This window comes from Scatophagus argus, chromosome 10, assembly GCF_020382885.2.
Source record: "Scatophagus argus isolate fScaArg1 chromosome 10, fScaArg1.pri, whole genome shotgun sequence".
NCBI lineage: Eukaryota > Metazoa > Chordata > Actinopteri > Scatophagidae > Scatophagus > Scatophagus argus.
The window spans coordinates 5344142-5367657 of record NC_058502.1 but is presented as its reverse complement, the minus strand read 5'-3'; the positions used below and the strand labels follow the sequence as shown (position 1 = coordinate 5367657).

At 38.4% G+C, this 23516-nt stretch overlaps 1 long non-coding RNA gene across 6 annotated transcripts in view; it reads left to right on the top strand.

Moving 5' to 3' along the window:
* Positions 1–15627, top strand: part of LOC124066403 — a 70271-nt gene extending 54644 nt beyond the window's left edge. For all 6 annotated transcript variants that reach the window (XR_006844597.1, XR_006844599.1, XR_006844596.1 and 3 more), the window contains 3 exons: positions 3196–3308; positions 13860–14081; positions 14164–15627. This is a non-coding gene — a long non-coding RNA (uncharacterized LOC124066403). The remainder of the gene's footprint in view (positions 1–3195; positions 3309–13859; positions 14082–14163) is intronic.
* The last annotated feature ends 7889 nt before the right edge of the window (positions 15628–23516 follow it).

Sequence of the window (23516 nt, the reverse complement as noted above, 5' to 3'; positions counted from 1 at the left end):
TGTTAAGGTGAGATTGGATACCTTGTTTGTTTTATTCTGAACAAGAAACGAAGTATAAAAACATCAAGCTGTGTTATTATGTACCTTTGGACAGAATCATGCTTGCAATTTCCCCTTGCTTCTAGTCTTCATGCTAAGTTGAACTAATCACCTGCTGGCTCTTGCATCATATAGTTTATGTCTGTATCATGCTGCCTCCTGCAGATGACAGGAGATGAGGCTACGCAACTGCACAATGTGTAAATCATGTGCTGCTTTCAACCCATGGCTGTCTAGTAATGCACATTTCTTATTAAAAGCAATATATAGCTAAACTACTGTCATGAAGTGTGATAGATCCAACTACAGGAACTAATTCAGTGTGTGTCTGTGATAAATTCCTCCTTTATGAAGTGTCAATTGGTTTGAACTTTAGCAGAGGTTGACTCAGCAGTGTGGTCATTTTTGAGGCTGGGAGTGAAGCGATAAAAACAAGATGTCATAATGCAGCTCTCATATTTGCACTTTTCAGTTGCATTGTGACCAAGTCTATACTGTCCTATAAGGAGAAATAGTCATGGAATTAGTAATACTGGTTGGGGTAGTGGTAATAACAGTACTCATAGTAGTAGCAGTAGTACTCATAACGAGTGTAGTAGTAGTAGTAGTTGTTGTTTTTCATGAACAGCCGTAATAACAACAGGAACAACAGCAGTGGAAAGTAGTGACAATAAGAGGAAACTTTTTTATGTCTACTTTCAGACTGCAGTTTGAGGTCAATTTCACAAGAAATACTGCTTCAGATACCAGCTGTAAACAGCAAAGAAATGAACTCCTGTAACTTCGAAGAAGTCGCCTGTATCATTCCCCACAGCTGGTGCTAACAGCAGCTGCTGTATAGATGGAGCATTTCAACAGTGTCAAGTGGGAAAATGTACATAATGAAAACTGTAGCAGTGAAGAACACATTCAGCTGCTTAATGGGAAGAATAAGAATTTCACTTTAATAGAACAAGATTTTACCTTTCCAAATATTTATAGTTTGTGATTCTAAACCTTCTGGCTTGGTATGTATTGGAAGTATTTGTCAGTATATAAGTGTAACATGAACAATCATCTGCTTATTTTTCCTCTTCCTCCATGACTAACACTGCATTGCTGTGAAAGCTCCTGGACAGCTCACACCTTTTGTATTTTACATGATTCAGATCTTTTGCTGTTGTTCTGCCGTCATGGGGGTCAATGAGGGAAAAGAATCCTCATTCGGGTTGAAGGTAAATTGAGGATAAGTTCATGTTTAACAGCAGTTCAGGTTCAGGTGACTGAAAAGCCATGTGCCGTTCGTGTGAGCACACAGAGGAGCCCCGGGGCAGATTCGTTGTTTCATCACCTGACTGTGTGCTCGCAACTGTGTGGGAAGAAGAAACTGAAAATGAGGGGAAGGATCAGACCATAAAGAAAGAAAAGAAGAAGAAAACTTGAAATTCAAGCTGGCAGAAAGGGAGATAGTGGGAGGTGAAAACAACATTCAGGTGTGTTCTGTTTATCTACAGAAATAATAATGATTTGTGAAAGCAAAGAACATGTGATGTTGCAGTGACAAATAGTGATAAGAATGCGCCGCTAGGATTAAGGCGACTTTAAGGAACTTTAGTGCAATTGCAATATTTTTTTTTCATGGATCCTCGAGGGAAAATTGTCACCGCAGCAGCACAAAATTCAGCGTACATGCTGGAGACAAAGGAGGAGAAGGCATAAAGGGATAAAAATAAATGCAGATATTAATTTATATAAATATCCTTTAAAAAAAATGAGTGACCACCCACATCAGATCATTGTCTGTCTGTCTCGCACGCACACACACATATGCACGAGGAGGCTTCAGGTTTAGTCAAAACACAGCCCACACAACGGCTTTTTTGCATCTGTCTCCTGTGTGTGTGGGATGGCTTTTCAGACGTTTACTTTTCTGTCAAACTCCACTCTAAAACCGAGGTTTTCATGGCCTTGTAGAGTGAGTGATGCTGATGCTAAAGTGATGCTGATCCATACGTATTTATTTTCCTGATGTGTTAAAATTTTCTGTTTTCAAAATAACTAATTTGTAAGTATTGTGTGGCTTTTGTTGAAGAATTAAAGCATTGGATATAGTGATGCAGAAAACTCAAAGGGTGTGTTTGGCATGTTTGTTTCATTTAATAATGAAACGAGATGCAGTCATTAGACGTCTTTCAGTGGTTAACACATGGGAGATGATTGATTCAAGCAGTGAGGGCATCTTGATATTGAGGAAATGTGGGAAATTCAGATTTCTGTGAGAAAAAACTAACTCGGCTGTAAGCACCGTTGAACAGTGTTTCTTTGATATATAACTGATGCGTTTGATCATGACTTGAATTTCCCCTCTGTAATGGGCTGTATTTCTCAAAAAGTGTGTGTGTGTGTGTGTGTGTGTGTGTGTCTGTGCGTGTGTGTGTGTGATCATACAGAGATGTTCATGAGTCAGCTAAAAGGAGTGTGATCTTACTGCATCAAAGAAAATGGTAACATCAAAGAAAGAATTTGGGCAGCATTTTAGGCCTTAAAATGATCACATATACAGCCTCAACAGCAATTCACAAAATAATATTTTAAAAGTTTCAAATGTTCCAACTCATGCAGCAGTTAATAAATCACACTGATCTACTCAGTGTGATTAACGGTGGATACTGGTGTGTAATGGCTGTGTGTAGCAGTACAGTGGAGTTACAGGACTTTTCCAATGCCAGATTGTTTATGTCCAAACAAGACAAACAGGTGTGTAGTCATTAACATATGGATAACTGAAGGTGTTCGTATTCCTGTAGGATTCTTCACAGAGGTGTAACAGTGAACAATGTTAATGCAGGGCTTTGATAGGACCTTTTGGGCATGTCTGTAATGTTTTTCGTGATTTAATTGACATTTACATTGAGTGCAAGAGACTGCATTTAACTGTCTGACAGCAGCAGAAAAAAACAAATCAAAACCACAAACACAAATCCTCCCAGCAAAAATATCCCTCTGCACAAGATGGTTGATCTCATATTCAGCCAGACCTTTTTTTTTTTTCTCCCAATAAAAATTGGGGGTAACATAAGAAATGTTCAACTCTCTGTAGAAATGAACAAAGGCATTTTACCATTCAATTACATGCTAACTGATTTGCTAAAATGGGGACTTTTCTTTCTTTCACAGGGCTGAGGCGCAGGATTGAGAAACAGCTTCACCACAGGACTATCAGGCTGGTTTCCACCACATTCACCCATCCTGACAGCCGGTGGGGAAACCACCTCAGCGATGCTCATCCGGTAGGAGTTTACCAATTTTTAAAGTCCCGAAGTGGCAGCCCGATTAGCGCCTTGATAAACGTTTATCTGACAAAATCTCAAACTGTTCCTGTTGTGTGTATCCGCTGTGAGAGCTATAATGTGAGGTGGAGTTGTACTGAATTAATGATAGTAATGAAGACTTTTTTTCAAGGTTCAGAAACATTCAAAACATGGGGAGCCCCTAACCTACAGTGAATGTGGTTTGCAAGCCTACCTGATGTTACCGTGTTCGTGCTGCCGCCTGCTCAGTTTTTGCTCCCAGTAAGAAGTGTCCAAACCACACTGGTGTCATTTCTCCAGCTTTGCTCAAGTTCTCTTTTTGTGGTTAATCTTTGTTTAATCAGTAAATGTTGAAGGTTAGGATAACTTCAATTTGTCCCAAGTCTGTATAGCCTGTATTGTAAAAAAGCAAAAACAAAAAAACAATTAGGGTACAAAAAAATCCTCCCACACAGTCTCTCAGTTTCTGTGTGCAGGTTACAACAGGGTGGTGGTTCTGCGACTGAAGGAAATGCAGTGCTTGTGTGTGTGTGTGTGTGTTTTCTGGTCTACGTGCCTTTGAGCAAGACAACAAACCTTAATTAAAAGGCCATTTTTCAGCAGTGACATATGAATGTTTTTCTTCAGAAAACATCTTGGTTAATAACCACAGTGTTGCACCGGAGCGACACGGGCTCCGTGTGTCTGTGGCCACCGAACAGATTGTGTACTTGTGAAAAATATGGTTTTCTTTTCTTTCTTGGTTTCTGCAGTGGAATGTTTGGGCTTCATTGTGCACAGTGATGTATGCACAGATGGCTGTGTTCACACTCACCTGCTGAAAGTGTTTTTTATTTTCTCTGTACTTGCTGAAAGTCTGATTTTAAGAGGCGGAAGCTACAAGCATTAGCATTTGCGACATCATAAATAGGCAAATTGGCAGCCAATCCTGGTGCAGTGTCCAGCATGTGCAAGAGTGATGTGGGGATTTTTAATGAGAGAGGAAGGAGCAGCTTTTATGTGTGAGACTTTAATGTGGAGATTGTATTATTTTTTCTTTAAAAACCATGTTAGACCCACATTACAGAATTTTTGTGCACACCTTAGTGCATACACACACACACGCCTTAATTCCATACATCTTTGGATCAGCAGTGACAGTGCTAACTTTTTTGCAGGAGAAATCGATTTTTTCAGGGCTTCATGGATTGCCTTCCACAAACGAAGACGCTGAGATGAACTGCTGAATTAAACAGAGCTGACAGATGGCTCTGAACCAGTAATGCCTCATGTCCATCCAGTATACTTGTTTAACTATGTTTAATTTAATTCACTGGTAATGTCTCACATTCTCAAATTTAGTAAATTCAGTAAATTGGTTTAATGATCATTCAGTAGTTTTCTGTGTGTGGAAGATAAAAGCACCTTAATTGCAGCCAAGAAAGTTACAATGAGACAGCATAAGCAAATGGACCTTAATATGTTTATTCATACTTTAACTGCCATCCATTTGGAGAAGTTTAAATTAATACCTGGTTATGAGTTAAATGAGGCTGCTGCCATCTTCAAAAAGCAAACAGACCATCCAAATGTTAAGCTTCTCGCTAAAACCGAACCCAAATCTTTAGCCACGTCCTTCCACCGCTTCTTTGCTCCTTCTTCTCTGTCCTCCCTTGTGTACCCTTTTAGCTGTTTTGTCGACTCTCTAATGCTGGTTGACTGACAGAGAGTGCAGCTGCAGTGGCTCAGATTAATTAGCTAAAGTGGAGTCCACCCATTCATCACAAAGTCTTAATGATCAATAATATAAGTGTCATGGCGTCAGACGGGGCAAGAAAATGCAATGCGTCAACACCAGAAGCTCGTGCAATACCGTGGGGGTATGTCTCACTGTGTGTTTTATACATGGAGGAGAGAGAGAGAGGCTGCCCGGCAACAGAGTCAATAGGCGATACCAAGAGCCAAGAACAGCAGGTGACCAAGCATTAAAAAAACAAAGCTGAGAATTGAGTGATACTGAACTGAGCAAGTAAAACTACTACTTGTATCAAGGTTGCGTGTTCATTGTTTTTAAAAGGTTTGCTTTGGAGCTGAACTAATGTGTTAAAGCACCAAAGTCACACAATTACACAAACAAACCAAATGATTGCAGCAATGGTGGATGTTGTTATTCCAATCAACATTCGCAACTCTCGTCATTAACAACTTGGTGCACACTGTGCTGTGTAACGTTTGCCCTGTTAAAGTTACTGTAATCCCCTTTTAAGACAAGTCATAACTTGCTGTATCTCCTTCAAATTAAAGGACCTTAAGCATTTCCTTCGTTTTACTGACAAGGTTTTTATTGTGAATCGTTTGCAGGAAAGGTGGTGGTGGTGGTGAAAAACTTATATCCACTGACTGTGGATATAAGCACCTGACACAACCCTGCTTCAATTGATTGTAGATTAAAGAGGAAGTAATGTTGCAGGACTCACCTTGTGGTCGTTGCCTCAGCTGGTTTTCAGTGTTATCACATTCACCTCCACTATCTGAAGTCCTGTGATTTGGCTGTGATGTAATGAAGCTCAGTCGCAACATGTTTACAACTTCGTCACAGTTATTAGAGTGTGAACGCTGCCATGTCTTTCTGTCAGTTTGTTGGAACATTTGCAAGAACAACTTGTCAAATGTGAGAGGATTACTGGCTTTAATTTAAAGTTTGTCTCCCTCTGACTCTCAGCAGTCATGGTGTTATTGCAAGCATGTAATCCAAACCACTGAATGTAATCAGTCATTGCTTTCAGATGAAATCTTTATACTCCAAAGTGCTGGGTTTTAAGAAAATACAAATCAGTATTGTGTCCTTAACCTTTATGTATTTTTGAGTCTTTATAATTTGCTTCATTTAAGGTTTCTTCAGCTCAGGTACTCCCGACCAGTGGAGGGTGATTTTATGTGGTTGCAGGTTTGAGTCACAGGGATCTTTCAAATGGTGGATGGATTGGACCAAAAGAGTGGGAGTTTGCCAGCTGTTTGTTTCCCAGTTTCCCAGTAAAGCATGACCACAATCGCTCGCTAACCCAATCCAAGTGGTCATTACTGTATACGTGACAACAACGGTCCCCTGACCTTAACAAATTTGCAGTTGTAACCCAAACATGATGGTTTTCTAACCTTAACCAAGTACTTATTTTAACCAAAATCGTGCTCTTTTCCTAACCCTTACCAAGTTGTGTTTGTTACCAAACCTCTACCACAGCGTCACACGTCATACAATGGATTTATTTTTCAACACTGATTTTCACTGGTCTTGGGAGGCAGACAAACAGAGGAGTCAGATCAGAAAATGCTTTGTGGCATCGTAAAGGGGAGGTACAAATGACATAAATTGTCATTTAACTGGAAGGATTTTTTTTTCTTTTTTATAAGAATGTTTTGTATGAGTTTGTATGAGTAGGGATAACAAGAGACAACATGTAACTTCATAAGCTGTAGAGGTGCTTGTTGGCTGTTTCCCCCTATTTCCAGTTTTCAGTTAAGCTAACCAGCTGCTGACTCGAGCTACATTTACCATATGGACATAAGACTGTAAATGTTGGTTTGGACTGTATGTTTGACAGGATCTCTTTCTTCCAGAAATACACAACCTCATTGTCTGGGCTGCAGTTTGGTGAGAGTATAGCTCTCCTTTATGCAGGGATAAAATCTGAATGAATTCTAACATGATCACCTGGGTTCATGGAGGGCAGTTTAAAGTTAATCCAAATGAGTTTCCAACTCGGAGACGACTGCCTCTCTCAGTCAATACAGTATGTTGGAACTTTACCGAGATAGAAAAGACTCCAGAAAACATTTCCCTGTGTTTGATCAATGCTGTTATTTTTATTTTTTAAACTGAGAAATGAAAATCAAATGCAGACCTGTGAAGCTTCTGTCTGACATCAACTGATTCTCTTCTGTGTGTGTGCGTGAGAGTCTGTGTGCATCAGTGTGTTAACTGAGTGGAAACTGAAAGTGCAGCATGTTTCCAGTCATCTTCCCTGTGCTCAGTCTGGACACGGCCACTTGGCCAAACACACACACACACACACACACACACACACACACACACACACACACACTCGCAGATGTAAAAGTTTTCCCTGTTAACCCTTTATGGGGCAATTGGCCATAGTTGAGCACTTAAAGTCAAGGCATAAAGGCCTCATACTATTGTTACTGTTACTTGGTACCATGAAGGAAAGGTATAATGTTAAATATGTTATTATAGTTATTGTTGTTTATGTTTTTATATGTCTTTATTTTTTACCTCCAATGGGCAAGGAACAATATATGGTCACTTCATTCAACTTGATTGTCTACATGAAATTTTTTATTTTTTTTTCAAAATGTTACAAAAGTAAAATGGTCATGTTATTTGCTCCAAAAAACACTCCGAGGTTGAAATTTTGAATCTACACATATTTCCATGAGTACCCTTTAAAGGGTTAACAGTCTTTGTATTCATTGACTTGTTTTGACAGCTGTGTGTGTGTGTGCATGAGCAGATCACAATTTGTGGTTAATGTCCTAGCTTCTCATTTTGGTCCCAAACAAAGACATTTTCATTTCCACATCCATTTCTCCCATCATTAAATGAGCACCTTCTACCGTGAAATGTGAAAGAGCCTCTAGAGTAAATTGTTTTGTTCTTCTGACTTTGTCCACCTTGAACAATAGCTTCTCATTTTTTCAGCACTCGTGTGTGTATGCACAATCAGTGCTTTTCACAAACATTTGGGCTTGTTAGAGCAGGACAAGCACGGGTCTCAATAATAACATTAACAATGGCTCCTGATGACAGTGTGACCCTGAATTAATTATTAGCACCTGACCTACTCTGCTGGTAAGTACTCTACATAGACAAAAGTATCCAGACAGACCTCTTTATGGGGATGGTTTTCAGGGTTTGTGCTGGCCCACACAGAGTCCTGACCTCAACCCCATCCAACACTTTTGGGATGAACTGGAGCAGAGATTGTGAGCCAGGCCTGTTGGTCCAACATCAGTGTGTGACCTCACAAATGCTCTACTGCATGAATGGGCAAAAAATCCCACAGAAACACTCCAAAATCTTGTGGAAAGCCTTGTGTGGAAGCTGTTATAGCAGCAGAGCTGTCTGTGTATTTAGAATGCCAAATCATTAAGGTCCCCATTGGTGTATTGATAGGAGTCCCAATACTTTTGTCCATATAGAGTTTGTGTGCAGGAAGTCATAGTGCCAGTCCTTTAAGTGCCCTCTTACACAGCTCTTTCCATATTTGATATACAAAATCAGAAAGACCAGAAATAAACTAATTAATAATTTTCACATTCAAGCAGAAGCTGCTGTTCAGTAAAATAATATAGACTGCGATATTCTGTACTATACGTGTTTTGCCTCATTCTTCCTAATAAGTTATAGGACATAGGACATTCAGTTTTTCCTCTCTGCTGCACTGCTTTATTTTTCATGTACTGGTATGTGAAGCAGGTATGAGGACATGAAAATACAATAACAATACAGGTAAAAACAGTACAATAACAGTGCAGGCACAATACAAACCGAGTTGCTGTTTTCAAACCTTTGATGAACAGACCACCTTAATCGTTTTTGTGGTTTCTCTATGCTGCGGCTTTGCCTTCATTTGATCACAAAGGATCAGTAAGTTGGTTTTAAATGTTGATTTGTTTTCTTGCTGTCATCACAGCCCCGCGTGTTGCAGGCTTCATTTAAAGTGTTCTTGTCTGTGGATACAGTTCTCGTCCACTGTAACAGTGATTCTGTACAGGTGAATGACTCACACAGTGAAAAAAGGGATTGTCAGGAGGATAACCTGCTGCACAAGGCCTCCGTCTTCACCTTTGATCTCCAGCCAATTCATACATCTGGTGTTAAGTACTCTTAAGCCTGCTTAAAGCTGATGCAGGTTTTCACTTTATCAAACAGGATGAGAAGACAAAACATCTCCTCACACATCAATCTGGTTAATCTCCTCTCACCAATAATGAATAGATGTTCCATAAACCCATGGTGTAACCTCTGACCTTCAACCGAATAGCAATTTGTATTCACACTTACTGGCTGCATATAGTGAGCGCCAGATTCTGTCGCACAAAAGCAGGCCTAAAGATTATTATTAAAGATTAATTAAAGATTATTATTGTAAATTAAATAACGTCTTCCAGTTCATGAAAACTCTACAGAAATGACAACAAACTGGCGGAAAAATGGCTGCAAAGGCACCATAACTTGCTAAGTCCAAACAGAATTAACACTAGTGACATCCATTAGCTTATTAGAAAAGAGCTGTCGTGTATCTATTTTCAATAAATTGGTAGAAATATGCAACACAATAAAGGTGATGTTTAAGTAATACATCAGAAGTCAGAAGAAATAAGAAGTTTTCTTATTTTAATTAAGATGAATGTTACTCTGACAGATTTTCCATTAAATCAGCTGATTTTTTATTTATTTATTTTACTATTTTCTCTTATTAAATCCACTTCCACGTGAAGGCAGGCACAGTCAGAGATGAGCTGTTGTTGCTGTTCAATATCTAAGTAGGTACAAGCTTTTAAAGCATTCTGTCATTCTCTTTTTAATAAATATACTTCACAGTATTTAAAGCGGCCCCGAGAGAGCTAAATGCAGATCTACTTTATCCGGCAGGGAAGACAAAGCACTGAGTCATCTATCAGACTGGTTAATCCTGTCCCCTCAGTGAATTATTCATCATAGTTATACGTCTTTGTCCTGAGTGAAAAAGATCGCTGGAGTGAATAGGCAGCCATGTTTAATCCCTGTCCTGTACAAAGATGTTCATATGGTTGATTACATTTGAAGAGAAGTTTTTCGAGGTTCAAGCTTTTCTCCACTAATCAGTTTGAACTCTTGTGAAAAATCACTAGCTGTACCCCACTGTGAAAGCTGTGTTTTCATGTCCTGAGATTCTGATTCACTGATATTGTGGACAGTTTGTTCTGATATTGAGAGAAAATAAACATCTTTTCACAGCTACACGCTGAGAAAGAAGCTAAGTGGTCCTCCACTTAAAAAAGGCATCCAACTAATTCATCTCCTCGGCTCTTAACAGAATGATTAACGGCGTCACCAAAGCTGAGAAATTTGTCTGTCCTGCAGTCAGTGTAATGGCTGCCATGTGAGGAAAGAGGCTGGGTTATAAATGGAAGACTGTAATTTATCTTTTTTGTACTTCTTACAAGGTCTTTAATCACAGTGTCCACTTATGGGACTTTAAGATGACTGAAGACATTCATCGTCAGACGAAGAGCCTGTCAGCTATAGAAAACTGAAGAGGTCAGTTTTAATAAAGATGGTTGTGTATGGAAAACATGCATTTCCATAGGATCTGTATCTATGGATTTAAATTGCCTCTACAACAAAAAATAAATGTGTGTGTGTGTGTGTAATTTTCATCTTATTTTAATAATTTCTTTCTATTATTCACTCCTTGTTTTCTTAAAATAAATGAAGGAGTATTTAAAGAAGGCAAATCACTTGATTCAGGAAATGACATTTGATTTTGAAATGAGTGGATTGCTGTTGTTCTAAATTATCTTATATTTTATCACCAGTTTTCTCCCAAATAAACAAACAAAACATTAACAGGGCAGAAATCACAAGTCGTAATTACCAGCATGTGCTGATCAGTTACCCCGACTAGACATATTCATTTGAAAAGCTGCAGGCTTTGCAGGGGAACACGTGTTTCACCGGTGCTTATTTGTATATGGCGTCTTTATTTGTTTGAGAAAGACTGTTTATAAATAAAATAAACAACACACGTGATGAGGGGGATATTCTGTGACCAGATTTACGCAAAAAAGCAAAAAAAAAACTTGTGTCGTCCACAGGCAAAACAACTCACTCGCGTTGCTTTACGCTGCAGTCAGTGTAAGATTTCCAGAACATCATCTGCTAAAAGTCTAAACGTGTAAATGTCTGCAAACAGCTTTCTGTCTCATGTTTTCCACTGATGCACAAAGCTCCAGGGAGGAGATCATGTTGTCTGTTGCACAGCCAAAAGTGTGCGGCTCTTTTATTCTACCAGTGAGGCAAAGCTTCAAAGTAAAGTACTTTGCTTTAATCGGTTTAGACTGGGAAGACAGCGTCCATCGTCACTAAACAAACTGTGGTCAAATCAAAGTGACCCTAATTATTAGTCTTTAAAGTGAATCTGATGTTGTAAATTATGTTGATTTAAGCCACAGTTTCAGACATTTAAACTGAGCCTGGTTTTGTTTGTCTTTGCTCTATGTATCAATAAATAAATAAATAAATGCTTAAATTAACAAATTCATTTAAGTCCAACGTGAACACACGTGAACGATGAATCCTTGACAGTAACCTGCAGTTGCTAATTAGGCAACAGAAGGAGCACCGCGTGAGCTGAGCAGAAGGTGCTCTGGAGGAATGATAATGATAATAAAAATGTAAAGTTGGCTCTGCTGTGTTGTTCTGTGAGTACAGCAGTGTGTGTGTGTGTGTGTGTGTGTGTGTGGTGCAGGCTGTGTGCTGATGTGCATTTCCTCTGCAGAGAACAAATGCAGCATTTCTGCACGTGACTGAGGCAAAATCTCAAATGCTCTCACTCACACGTCAGTACCTCTGAAGGTCATACAAGGTCATGCATGTGTTGATTTTAATACCAACAAACAGTTCTTTTTATACATTACTAACTTAAACGTGCTGAACCCAGCTTAATGGTGTTTTTACTTTGATTTTACTCACAGCAGAGTAAAGGGTAAATGCAGCTCCTTGTTTTTATGGCATAAAAACCTCACTTCTGTTTTCCCTTTTGATATAATAAAAAACAAATCATATGAATTTGTTCCCATGTTGAGAAATTGTTACCAAAACACATTTACACACAGTCAGGTCGACAGTCAGGTTTTTTCTTAGCTCTGGCTCCAGACTGCTGACACTTTCTATACATGTAAATATATGCAACTGCACGTCATTTTACCGTAAGCTTATTTCACAGAGACAAATGAACTGTAAATGAGTTCCCCCAGGAGGCTGATCTTTTATCAGATGTTCCAGGCCAGATGTTAAAAATGACTCTTTAAAAATAGAATAAAACAGCACATTTGAAATGTGTGGCATGTGTAGCACAAGACATCCACACATTCACCAGTGAATTAATGCCACACTATAGTTAGGCAAACAAAAAGAATGGATTAGCTGCTTCTTTAACTAAATATAAATGTAATTTCTGTTATTGTTGCACCAAGTATGTGACCAAAATGCTGAAGGAAAAAGAAATAAAATTCTGGTTCATAAGACCAGGAAGATCAACTCTGGACTGTGACTTAGTGTGTATTTTTAACCAACTGTGACATTTGCTTTTGTTTTCGTCAATGCTGTCTTATACTGTGTGTGTGTGTGTGTGTGTCGTCTGTGTCATCTCAGCCGTCTGATCCAGAAACCGGACAGCAAGTCTGGAATTAAAGCAGGAAGCTGGACTGAGGAACATTGTACACAGATGTTTATTAAATGCAAGTGTTGTACTGGGGAAAAATCACAGATTGACATCTGCCAAGTTGCTCTTTGTCTAGACTTTGTATTTCTGCTTGTAAAGGCTGTAATTATGGATGTGCGCGGAAGTGTGTTTTTGGATTAAATTAAAAGTTTCCTGAAATCTTGGGGACTTTGCAGGGGATGCCTGATGTGCAGCACTACTGTTATTGAATATTTAATGCAATTCAGATTTCATGTAAAAAAAAAACCCAGATATTATGTGAGCAGTTTAGTAAGTCATGGAGATCAAGAAAGAATCTTCAGGTGTCAAAGTCAGTGCACTAGTTTTTTAAAGTTTCATACACTATATGATCTTGTAATTCATCTGAACTGAACTCTGTTGTCACTCTAATCACAAATTAAGAAAATTACGGAAGAGTAATGACTCAACAGCTTGTTTCTTGTTTTGTTTTTTGATGCTAGACTAAATTGTCAGAGTGGGCTAAAAAGACAGAAGACAGAACAACATGTATGATAGAAACAGCAGAATGTTAAACCGCTCATTTATCCTTAAACACCACTTGAGAACATCAGCCATTTAGAGAAAAAAAAACGCCAGCAGCTATCAGAGACACATCACTGGTTATTGCTTAGCATCTTGTCATTAAAAATACACACTGTTTTATATTAAAGGCCACTATAATATCTGATTCTAATACCTGTGGACAATACTGGACAGTCCAAGAAAGCTTGTTAGCTTTTTGTTAGCTTATGTGTAGGAATGAAAATGTTTCCCTCCCTACAACTTTATTAATCGTGGCCAATAAAAGCTGATAGTTTATTGTGTTGCATTGTTTTCCGTTCCAGCCTGTTATATTTTATTTGCACACAGCAGGCCTATAATGCACTTAATGATGCTCTCGAGTACCTGAGCACCACTTAATCCAATGTGCCGCCTTATGTTTTACTGTTTTAATGTTATTTTCATACATTCAGCCTCATTCCCTGTGTTTCCTGTGCTCTTTCCTCCTGCATCTTAACAATGTTTTTCTCTTGTTCTGTTCCAGTTGAGATGTTGCTGAGTCAGTTTGGGGTCATGACATCATCATCATGAGATGGGGAGGCTGGCAAGTGGTGACCACAGGCAGCGACAGAGAGGAGGTGGTGCCTGTGTGTCGTGGTTTGCAGCTGCTGGTTCTGGCCACAATATATTGTGGTGTGGAGTCGCCTCAGGGAATAATCTGCCCAAATGTTGAAAGGAAGTACAAATTCAAGAGGGTAAAAAGGCAGTAAGTAAGATTTTTATTGTCACATTGCACCAGATGACCATAAAACACCTGCAGGAGGTTGAAAGTGTTGTTAATTGTCCAGGTGCTGAGGTTTTTTTGGCTTTCCAAACCATCTTTCCGGCTTGTGGGCTGTTGTGCTGCAAAATCTCCACACCCAGTGAAGTCATGCTGATGCTGTTGAAATCCCAGCTGGTGGCGAACACACAAGTAAAAGAACTTACTCTCTGAAGTCCTGAGCATATTTTATTTACAGTATTGCAACTTTATTTAAATATCTCTTAGAGAAAAGCTTAGAAAACCAGTTGAACTGCGGATGTTTCACATTTTTCTCTCATGGCCATAACTCAGTTTTGTAACAGAATTTTTGTAAATGTTATTTTTTAATTTTTTAAAATTTATTTAAAGACTATTATAGTTCAATTTCTCACATTTTTTGCTTTGTGTCACTTGGGTTCCTGGCAGTTTAAATTGTTTTAATTGATAAAATAATTAGACAGACTTATAGTTGAGTTTCTTCTGAAAAAAAGGATGCCATGTTTGTTGGGTAGTTTAAAAATGAATGCACAGAGACAGAAAGTATTGGATTTATTTTACATTTTATCTGAGAAAAAAAAACATTAAATGAACCCCCTGAAGCTTAAGCTCAATTAAAAGGCTGTTGTTATTGTTCTGTCAAAAAAAAATCAGTTATCAGTAAAACTGAAAAAAAAATTCTGACCATTTTCTGACATTTTCTGACCTTCAAATTCAGCATTAAACTTGAAATAAATAATAAACAAATAAACATTTCTGCACAAACATCTTCTGGCTGAATGGATGTGTTCTTCCTCTCTCTGTTGTTGATAATACAGCCTGTAACTTCATAATTAAACCAATAATAAATAAATCAACTTAGAACTGCAGTTCAGTTGAATCCAACTCCTTTTAGTTTTATAACATCATGTGATGCTCCCAGCACGTACATGACTGTGGTAAGACTGAAAATCCTTTTGTGTCTGTTACAGAACAAATCAGTGATTGGTTCCTTATTTAATTACCACATAATTTATGGCTGCAACTAACAATGATTTTTATTATAGATTAATCCTCTGATTATTAAATCATTTGGTCAGTTCGCTGTCAGAACATATTGAAGTTTCCCGTCACAAAGCCAGGTGTCTCGACTTGTTTGACCAGCAGTCCAAAGCTTTCATACAATAAAAGTACGGAAAACAAAACAACTTAATTGATTTTATTCAACAGTCTGTGGATGTTTTATAACTAATCAATAAACTGTTGATCATTAACCTCCAGACTGAGTGCGAGTGCCGTGCTTTAAAACTATTAACTGCTCATCATTTGTGGGTTGAGTGCGTTTCATGACCCTCAGGCTGTAAAGCCTCACAGTTAAATTTAAAAATGTGTTTATGAGTAAGAACATGCATTACCCCTGAAAGATTTTCCCAAACACACTGTACCCTTGTAGGAATAGTGATTTTCTGTTTGTCCTGAGATGAACTAAAATTTCTGTCAAGCAAAAAAAAAAAGTTTTCAGCCTCTAAGTGATGACCACATCAGAAAGATAAAGTTGTTTGTGTAGAAGAATTAAATTTGTGTATCAAAGCTCTGTCTGCAGGCACAGCTAATGCTTTCAGCAGAGTGAGAAAAAAAGGCTTCAAACACCACATTTTGGCCTCATTTGGTCACTGAGACCATATGCACAGTAATGCAGATTTGTAAACAACTCTTAACTTTTCTCCTTTTTTCTTCAATCCACAAAAAATGTCATTTTCAAGCACTGAAACCTGCACTTGTCAGAATTCTAAATTAAATTAAATGTTTTAGGATCAGGTGATCCATTTAAGAGATGACACAAAACATGTCCGGCAGTCCAGTCATTTAGCTGTTGTGCTTGGAAAGCACACTTAACCCGCATTATTGTGAAGATGGGCTGAGACAGAAAGGCAGGAAGGCAGGAGGACATACAACACTGACGGAGAAAAGGGACCAAATTGTATGGGAGAGTCAATAAAGCAAACAACAGACATGACATGTCTGTTAACATCATCAACATTAATTAACAGATTTACTGCTCACAAATTCATTTCACATTTTCCATTATTTGTACTAAAATGTGTTGAACTTTTACAGAGCTCCTAAGTCATATGGTAGAAAAAAAACAACAAATATTGATAGTGAATTCTGTTAAGTTAATATATCGACAGAAAGGACTAATAAACTGGGTACTGACAACTGCAAAGGAAGTAGCACCCTCGTCATGCTACATTCGACAAAGTTGAAAATCCATGCACATGGTGTGCCAATCCCAGTGATGGAAGAAGTACTCAGAAACTCTAATTAAATAAAAGTGCCTGTATTGTAAAAATGCTACAAAAATATTACAGGCCGTACATTCAGAATCCTTAAAAGCATTACCAACAAAGTAATCTCATTATATGATTAGATGCAATGTATAAGGAGCATTTTACCTTAGCAGCCGTAGCTCTCCAAAGGCTTACAAAATCTACGTGGTCTGAAGATATTTAATAAATTCACGTTCTGTGATTTTTGCCATAACCCAAAAATGTTGGAAACTGTTGGTTTAATCTTAAAAAAAATGTGTATTTTATAAGCTTAGCCAATGATTTCCAATCTACAATGAAAGTTAATTAGCAACCAGGTAATGTTATGCAGCAAAAGGTACAATCAGTCCATCTGGAGTAGAAATATAAAGCCGCATCAAACTGGAATTTTTTTTTGGACATTGTGACATTATCACAAAATCTCATGGCCTAAAAGAAATGCACAGAAGAGATCAAGAGTGAAAGAAAAGAAAAAAAAATGCTTTAAAGAAGGCAGACTGCTGTGTGTGTGCGTGTGTGTGTTTGAGAGCGTGTGAACTAGGAAGAGAGGAACAAAGACCAAACAGGAAAGAGATTGTGTGAAAGAGAACAAGACGGAGTCAGGGAGAGAGAGAAAGAGGAGGAGACAGTATATTTGTCTCGCTATAAAGCTCAGCAGTGCTTCTCATTTTGGATTCTTGGCCTGTTGTGTTGTTTAGCTGAAGTGAATCCTCAGATGATGGCAAGTACACATTTAAAACATGTCAAAGCGCAGAGGCTGTGTTGTGTTGTTGACAACAGTGAAACTACGCCTCACGTTTCTGTGAAGTACATTGAGGACATGTGACATCTGTCTCATTTCCAGGGCCTCAAATACGGACAGCTAGTCATATCAGCCGGTGCCTCATCCAGAGGGTTGGCTTAGTCTAACCAAGTAGCTCTTCCTCTTGGTTAGGTTTACTTGTGAGAATCATACTAAAACTGAATATTTAGGTCATCTAAGTAGTTGACACAAATTCGCTCGATTCATCTGCTGTCACTTCTTCCGTTAGTCAGGATGTGTGAACAAAACTCATATCACCCATTTGATTCACACAAAAATGTGGCACTTTGTTACCACCACTTCTGCTGAATATAGACAAATGTAACGGCAGTGAAGGTCCTACTGCTAACACGAGGACTCTTAGCTACAGTCTGTTCTAATGCATCAGTATCTTCATTCACATTTCAGTGTATTTTTAGGAAATAGCTATTTATTTTTTAACTAAGGAACAGTAATAGTATCATTAGGATCAGGTTTCCTGCCTTTCATCAAATGTCAATCATTCAGTTCTGTTTTTCACTGTTAAGTAAACATACATTTTCCTTTTGGCTTGTCTTCTCTTTAGTTTTTCACTTCTCATTTAAAACCCTTAAAAACTCACCAGCTGGAAATCTTGTTTTGGCCCATCCACAGTTGTTTAGCTTCTTACACTGCTGTAGTAATGCGGAGGTGTAAGTGATGACATGTCGCCCCACAGAGGTGCAACAAACCCTCAGCCAGAGGCAACACTGACTATGGGTCAGATGAGAGATTTGATAGAGCTGTAGTGACGAAGCTACAGCCGACAGCAAGACTCTTTGACTTTGAAAAGCTCGTGAAAATGTAGTTTTTTTGTTTAGTTCTTTTGCCTTTAATGTATTTTACAGACATTTTAGCTAATTTGTATGTCTTCCTGTAAATGTTCGTCTTATGGTCTCATCAATGGATTTAAGGATTGCATACATCCTTGTGATAGATATAGATATATATGTTTAAATTAAATGTTGAGGGTGTTTTTGAGATGGGGTCCAAGTAGTTTGAGACATGCTTTCTATGAACATACAGTGGAGTAAAGTGTGTAACCTGCACTTTAAATCTACTCAAAAGTATATTTTCCCTTTGGACTATTAGATGGTAGCACGATCAGTTCCAATGCTAAACTTATAAAATTAAGTTAGTTAGTAATTATAAATTTTCTGACTTCACCAGTGGGACACTGGCGTATGTGGATGGTGCTCAACAAAGATAAAAATCACACACACTGGAAGTTCATGACCTTATGACAAGGTTAGATAAAGTAAATGCAAAACAAACACAGAAGGGTTGGGAAAAGTCGGCTCTGCATTGGTGAGAGGTCAGCTGAGGTACTTTTTTAAAACATATTCTTCATCAATTTCAGCAATTACTACACTTCTCTCACACGAAACAGACAAATAACTCTGAAGATTACGACTTTTGAATGAAATTCTTCTGTGGATTCTGATGATACAATGTCATTAACAATGTATTTAATAAACTCAAAGGAAAAGATTTGTGGCTCTGCTCTGCTCTTTTATGATATAAAAACATAACCTCAAACAAGTCAAATCCAACTTGAATGTAGAAATTCCTTTGGTGATTATTATTATACAAACAAGCATTTAGACTGAGTCAAAGAAACAAAATTGTCTAAGCTGTTTTTTTTTTTCCTACCGTTTGATATTAGACATAGTCATACCCACAGATGCCATTAAAGTGAGTCAACAGTTTGGGTTGCTGGGCAGACTAGAACAATGTGTTTGTCTGTGGCTTTGGTTTCATCTGGTGGCCTAAAGAGAGGCTAGATGTGACAGACAGGGGTAGAAACTAGGAAAGAGTAGGTTGAGTTTGACATTTTGATCGAGGTAGGTCAAGAAACACACAAAACACACCCAGAGCTTTGTGCTGATGACAAGCTACATGTGCAGTTCTCCTATTCATATATATATATATATATATATATATATATATATATATATATATATATATATATGTATATTTAGCTATGCCAGCTGCTAAGATCCTTTTCAGATCCTTTGTCGGCCTTTCGTTCAGTTGGTCCACTGCTTTGGTCCTGACTGAAATACCTCAAAGTATTCAATAGATTGTCATGACATTTTGTACAGATATTTGTGGTTCCAAGAGTATAAATCATTGAGACTTTGGGTGATGCTGTAACATTTTTGAGTTTTTGTCACCATCAATACAACCAGGTGATGTTACAGTCACTTGTACAGTAGGCCTACTCAGTGTTTGATACTACTGCTGCTGCAAATGTTAGCATGCTAACATTCTGAAGTAAAATGGTAAACATACCTGCATCACATGGTTATATTGGCATTGACTTGAAGAACATGTTAGTATGCTAATGATAGCATTTAACTCAAAGCACCACTGTGCCAACAAGGCCTCACAGAGCTGCTAGCATGGCTGCAGACCCTTTAGTTGTGTCCCAGTGACATACTACATGCTAACACTATCAATAGAAAACTAAATGTCTTAATGTTGATTGCTTATTTTTGTTTTCCCTCGTCTTTCTGCAGCCGTTTGACTTTATTCAGATCCTTTCCAGCTGTGAGCAGCCTCTCCATTTCATTTGTGCTATGCACTGTGGGAGAATCAGATAAGGAGACAAGCATACTTATTTAATCTATACTTTAGTGCATACGATAATATATTTAGTACAGTCTGCTTTGACTACACCTTTACTTTGCAACTTTTCCAGTGTAAACACACTGTAAACTGAAACACCACTTAGAATCAGTGGGACATGTAGTACAGATTTTTGGACACAACATTATTTTCATTTGGAAAGGCGAGATAATGAATTTTGGTTTTAGCTTTGCAGCTGATATGAATCCCATGCTGACCTAATACCAACTGCCCAAATGACCTGCTTTTAGATACTGCCTGATATCTCAGTGTTTTTATCCCAGTGCAGCCTCAGGTTGTCTGCAAATTTATCTTTGAATAAGGGAAAGTAATTGGATTTTCATTTGTGTGTTTTCACCTGAGTCCAGGTGCATGCAGGCAGCAGCTCGGAATGACCCAGGTGAGGCTACTGTAACACAATTCCCTGATAGTGATGAGTCATTGGATTGTTTTCGCTGCAGAGATTGGACGATAAGGGGAACATAAACATATTCATCAAGATGTTCCTCACGTGTACTCCAGAGTGTTTTTCTTCACCGTGCTGACTCACTACTGTAGACTCCTCCCTGTCTCTCACCTTTTCCCTGTAACACACAATTCATTACATTTTTAAAGACTGAAAAAATAACAGACTCAATGGTGACCTTGTGCTACACTGTTAGCTGTAATCACATCAAACAGTCCAACCAGAAATCACTGCTTTATTTCTATCTAATTACGTTTGCAAGCTGTGTCATATTCCGACAGCCGGTTTTCAACATGATACCTGTTACCTGGTATGCACCTGCACCCTCCCCTGCCTGGTGTTTTGCTGGGTGGATTTGTTGGACTTGCTGTGTCATCTTCTGGAACTTCTGAACATTATTGCCACATTTTTTCTTTTCTTTTTTTTTTTTACAATGTAGAGGTGGGGCAAGTTCATCCTGAAATTACAGATACCACTGATACTGATGCTGTTTTTGTTTTGCTGATACAAATAAAAATGGAAAAATGGTTCTCATTTCCTCTTCAGTAGCTAACACCCCCCCATCAGCAAACTTGTTTATTTTTAATAATACTCATTCGACATACATATCTTTCCCCATTCTGTATTTAATATGCATGTGACTGAGTAATTACCATTACATTTTCAGTTTCCTTATATTTGCATCTTTATCGCTGACTAAAATCTAAAATCAGTTTTGTTTGTATCTGCGGATGGGCTGGCTAATTGTTAAGTAACTGTGTCAAGCTACAAAATCTTGTCTTGTGTGTTAGATTGTAATTACTGGAACAGACTACAGGGTTCATCACAAAGACACTGTTACGTAAACACAGAAGACAAATAGTCTGTTAGTTGATTTTTAACGCTGTGATGACAGCCAGCTGGTGATTAAACATGCACTCAGGATCACAAAAGAAACACTGCAGAGTAAATAGAGTCTTGAATTACAGGCTGAATGGGCTTTTTTTTTCATTTTTCTTTTCTTTAAAAATCTTTTTTTTGGGGGGGGTTAAGTGACAGCAGGGCTTGTCTTTTTACTAAATTGTGATAAGTTTGTTTTTATGGTTTATGCTTTACATGACAAAGCAAACTACAGCTCAGTTATTGCAGTGCCTCAGGTTTCTGTGCAACACTGGCTGAGAATACGCCCAGACATGTCTCGGAGCGACCTTGCCCCACACACACACACACACACACACACCCACACACACACACACACACACATATATGCTCAATCACATTTGAATCTACATGCTGCTGAGATACACACACACACACACACATACAGACATGCTCTGTGGTTAAAGCCAGTTGCTCAGCTGGTTTACAGCCCAGATAAGACAGTCTTGAGTTCAGCCTCACTCTGACACCATGGACTCACTGTTCAGCTAAAATCAACAACCAGTGACCTCAGTGACGCCTTGCAAGGAAGCAGTCAGAGCTTAAAAGATGGCTTTACACAAATGACAAAAAACATATTTTCTCAGTCTTTCTTAGTTTTATCTACCCATGATGATTTTATGTGTTGTTATTGTCCAATCTGACGCTCCTCGGGGGTTTGTGCCACAGTGGAGGTACACCCAAATGTTTTCACTGGAGCTACTTTCTACTTAAAAAATGTTGTTGTTGACATAATTTTGAAGTGTAATTTTCCAATGTTTTGAGCAGCACAATCAAGATTTGGATGGAGGCAGAAATCTCACAGATGGATATCTTAACCTGGGAAAATAAAATCCAAACCATCTGCATGTTAAGATAACATTAAGGTTCACCTAACCTGTTTGCTTTGGTTCAGACAAACTCTGGTGCATTTGCCTGTTTGGGTCAATTTAGTTTGTTTGGGTTGGCATAAAATTAGGTTATGATGCGGACTAAGCGATCAAACTGATACCACCTGAAAATGAGTTTCCAATCAAACTCTAATTTGGTTAACGTGTGGTTATGATAGTAAGGCAGCCCAGCCACAGAAGCTGAGTGATAGTAGATGTGTGATTTCCATCTAATTTCTAAAGCTACGAACTGCCTACTGACCACAGGAACTGATCATCTGTATTATCAATCTAGTATGTAACAGTGGTAAATCAGCGAGGGAGTGCCACTGTTTTCCCTCATTAATCGGTAAAAAGCAGGTAAAGCAGTGGTGTGTTGTGCTTATGTTGTTGAAGTGAAGTGCAAAATGGCATGCTGACAGTCATGGCGTCAGTGAACCTGACCTTTGAAATTAAGGGGAGATTATTGGAGGTTTATTTGTCCAAGCTGAAGGCAACAAATCAGGATTTCTCCAAGATTGCCCCATAGCTCATTACTATTACAGACTTTGTGTATGGTCAAAGTTCAAAGCTGCCAACAACACATGTCACTCTAAAGTGATCATGTAAAGAGGAAGTGAAGAAAAAGAGAAACAAGGTAAAAGTGGAACATGTTTGCATTTCCATTTACTTTCTTACAGTCACTTACTGTAGATTGACTGGACACAAGAAGCAGGAAGCTGATCAGTGCCTCATTTAGGGACAATGTAAAAAATACATGTGTGTACTGAGTGTGTCAATGTATCACTGCATAGACAAAAGCATCTGACCACAACACCAACAGGGACTTTAATGACATCACATTCTAAACACACAGGCAGCTTTGCTGCTATAACAGCTTCTGTTCTGTGAAGGCTTTCCACAAGATCTTTGAGTGTTTCTGTGGAGTTTTCTCCCATTCATGCAGTACTGCATTTGTGAGGTCAAGCAGTGATGTTGGACCAAAAGGCCTGGCTCACAATCTCCGTTCCAGTTCATCCCAAAGGTGTTGGATGGGGTTGAGGTCAGGACTCTGTGTGGGCCAGTCAAGTTCTTCCACACCAAACTCATCCAACCATGTCTTTATGGAGTTTGCTTTGTGCACTTCAAAGCATATCTAAAGCATATCTAAAAAAGATAATAATGCTCCTGAAATAATTAATTGCAATCATAAATGCAGATAATATAAATATTACATGAAAAGAAAAGATGATAAATGAGAAGAACGCACTGCTGTGTCATACATTCAGTGTCACACACTGTACATTGTATAAATTCAGAATAATGCAGTTTTTTGGTGTGCAACCCTAGTTGTCACAATAGGTATACAGAGCTGTAAAAAGCACACTGACAGCTGATTCGGCTGTGCTG